Source organism: Argentina anserina, unplaced genomic scaffold, assembly GCF_933775445.1.
Source record: "Argentina anserina unplaced genomic scaffold, drPotAnse1.1, whole genome shotgun sequence".
In the NCBI taxonomy this organism is placed as follows: Eukaryota; Viridiplantae; Streptophyta; class Magnoliopsida; order Rosales; family Rosaceae; genus Argentina; species Argentina anserina.
In genome coordinates, this window is record NW_026089464.1 from 86,785 (window position 1) to 90,400 (window position 3,616).

A 3,616-nucleotide genomic window follows, 5' to 3' on the forward strand; every position below is an offset into this window, starting at 1 on the left:
AGTTTCTATTGTATTTGAGAGTTTTGCAAGTGTGGGAGTGTGTTTCTTTCAAACTGAGTATCTTTACATCGTTTGCGTATCTTTACTATTCCAATTGTGTATCTTTTCATTTCTCGTTTGAGTATCTTTCTGTAAGGCTTCTGATGCGAGTTTCTATTGTATTTGAGAGTTTTGCAAGTGTGGGAGTGTGTTTCCTTCAAACTGAGTATCTTTACATCGTTTGCGTATGTTTACTATTCCAATTGTGTATCTTTACATCGTTTGCGTATCTTTACTATTCCAATTGTGTATCTTTTCATTTCTCGTTTAAGTATCTTTCTGTAAGGCTTTCTGATGCGAGTTTCTATTGAATTTGAGAGTTTTGCAAGTGTGGGAGTGTGTTTCTTTCAATCTGAGTATCTTTACATCGTTTGCGTATCTTTACTATTCCAATTGTGTATCTTTTCATTTCTCGTTTGAGTATCTTTCTGTAAGGCTTTCTGATGCGAGTTTCTATTGTATTTGAGAGTTTTGCAAGTGTGGGAGTGTGTTTCTTTCAAACTGAGTATCTTTACATCGTTTGCGTATCTTTACTATTCCAATTGTGTATCTTTTCATTTCTCGTTTGAGTATCTTTCTGTAAGGCTTCTGATGCGAGTTTCTATTGTATTTGAGAGTTTTGCAAGTGTGGGAGTGTGTTTCTTTCAAACTGAGTATCTTTACATCGTTTGCGTATCTTTACTATTCCAATTGTGTATCTTTTCATTTCTTGTTTGAGTATCTTTCTGTAAGGCTTTCTGATGCGAGTTTCTATTGTATTTGAGAGTTTTGCAAGTGTGGGAGTGTGTTTCTTTCAAACTGAGTATCTTTACATCGTTTGCGTATCTTTACTATTCCAATTGTGTATCTTTTCATTTCTCGTTTGAGTATCTTTCTGTAAGGCTTCTGATGCGAGTTTCTATTGTATTTGAGAGTTTTGCAAGTGTGGGAGTGTGTTTCTTTCAAACTGAGTATCTTTACGTCGTTTGCGTATCTTTACTATTCCAATTGTGTATCTTTACATCGTTTGCGTATCTTTACTATTGCAATTGTGTATCTTTACATCGTAAATTGTGTATCTTTTCATTTCTCGTTTGAGTATCTTTCTGTAAGGCTTCTGATGCGAGTTTCTATTGTATTTGAGAGTTTTGCAAGTGTGGGAGTGTGTTTCTTTCAAACTGAGTATCTTTACATCGTTTGCGTATCTTTACTATTCCAATTGTGTATCTTTTCATTTCTCGTTTGAGTATCTTTCTGTAAGGCTTCTGATGCGAGTTTCTATTGTATTTGAGAGTTTTGCAAGTGTGGGAGTGTGTTTCTTTCAAACTGAGTATCTTTACATCGTTTGCGTATCTTTACTATTCCAATTGTGTATCTTTTCATTTCTCGTTTGAGTATCTTTCTGTAAGGCTTCTGATGCGAGTTTCTATTGTATTTGAGAGTTTTGCAAGTGTGGGAGTGTGTTTCCTTCAAACTGAGTATCTTTACATCGTTTGCGTATGTTTACTATTCCAATTGTGTATCTTTACATCGTTTGCGTATCTTTACTATTCCAATTGTGTATCTTTTCATTTCTCGTTTAAGTATCTTTCTGTAAGGCTTTCTGATGCGAGTTTCTATTGAATTTGAGAGTTTTGCAAGTGTGGGAGTGTGTTTCTTTCAATCTGAGTATCTTTACATCGTTTGCGTATCTTTACTATTCCAATTGTGTATCTTTTCATTTCTCGTTTGAGTATCTTTCTGTAAGGCTTTCTGATGCGAGTTTCTATTGTATTTGAGAGTTTTGCAAGTGTGGGAGTGTGTTTCTTTCAAACTGAGTATCTTTACATCGTTTGCGTATCTTTACTATTCCAATTGTGTATCTTTTCATTTCTCGTTTGAGTATCTTTCTGTAAGGCTTCTGATGCGAGTTTCTATTGTATTTGAGAATTTTGCAAGTGTGGGAGTGTGTTTCTTTCAAACTGAGTATCTTTACATCGTTTGCGTATCTTTACTATTCCAATTGTGTATCTTTACATCGTTTGCGTATCTTTACTATTCCAATTGTTTATTTTTTCATTTCTCGTTTGTGTATCTTTCTGTACGGCTTCTGATGCGAGTTTCTATTGTATTTGAGAGTTTTGCAAGTGTGGGAGTGTGTTTCTTTCAAACTGAGTATCTTTACATCGTTTGCGTATCTTTACTATTCCAATTGTGTATCTTTTCATTTCTCGTTTGAGTATCTTTCTGTAAGGCTTCTGATGCGAGTTTCTATTGTATTTGAGAGTTTTGCAAGTGTGGGAGTGTGTTTCTTTCAAACTGAGTATCTTTACATCGTTTGCGTATCTTTACTATTCCAATTGTGTATCTTTTCATTTCTCGTTTGAGTATCTTTCTGTAAGGCTTCTGATGCGAGTTTCTATTGTATTTGAGAGTTTTGCAAGTGTGGGAGTGTGTTTCTTTCAAACTGAGTATCTTTACATCGTTTGCGTATCTTTACTATTCCAATTGTGTATCTTTACATCGTTTGCGTATCTTTACTATTCCAATTGTGTATTTTTTCATTTCTCGTTTGAGTATCTTTCTGTACGGCTTCTGATGCGAGTTTCTATTGTATTTGAGAGTTTTGCAAGTGTGGGAGTGTGTTTCTTTCAAACTGAGTATCTTTACATCGTTTGCGTATCTTTACTATTCCAATTGTGTATCTTTTCATTTCTCGTTTGAGTATCTTTCTGTAAGGCTTCTGATGCGAGTTTCTATTGAATTTGAGAGTTTTGCAAGTGTGGGAGTGTGTTTCTTTCAAACTGAGTATCTTTACATCGTTTGCGTATCTTTACTATTCCAATTGTGTATCTTTTCATTTCTTGTTTGAGTATCTTTCTGTAAGGCTTTCTGATGCGAGTTTCTATTGTATTTGAGAGTTTTGCAAGTGTGGGAGTGTGTTTCTTTCAAACTGAGTATCTTTACATCGTTTGCGTATCTTTACTATTCCAATTGTGTATCTTTTCATTTCTCGTTTGAGTATCTTTCTGTAAGGCTTCTGATGCGAGTTTCTATTGTATTTGAGAGTTTTGCAAGTGTGGGAGTGTGTTTCTTTCAAACTGAGTATCTTTACGTCGTTTGCGTATCTTTACTATTCCAATTGTGTATCTTTACATCGTTTGCGTATCTTTACTATTGCAATTGTGTATCTTTACATCGTAAATTGTGTATCTTTTCATTTCTCGTTTGAGTATCTTTCTGTAAGGCTTCTGATGCGAGTTTCTATTGTATTTGAGAGTTTTGCAAGTGTGGGAGTGTGTTTCTTTCAAACTGAGTATCTTTACATCGTTTGCGTATCTTTACTATTCCAATTGTGTATCTTTTCATTTCTCGTTTGAGTATCTTTCTGTAAGGCTTCTGATGCGAGTTTCTATTGTATTTGAGAGTTTTGCAAGTGTGGGAGTGTGTTTCTTTCAAACTGAGTATCTTTACATCGTTTGCGTATCTTTACTATTCCAATTGTGTATCTTTTCATTTCTCGTTTGAGTATCTTTCTGTAAGGCTTCTGATGCGAGTTTCTATTGTATTTGAGAGTTTTGCAAGTGTGGGAGTGTGTTTCCTTCAAACTGAGTATCTT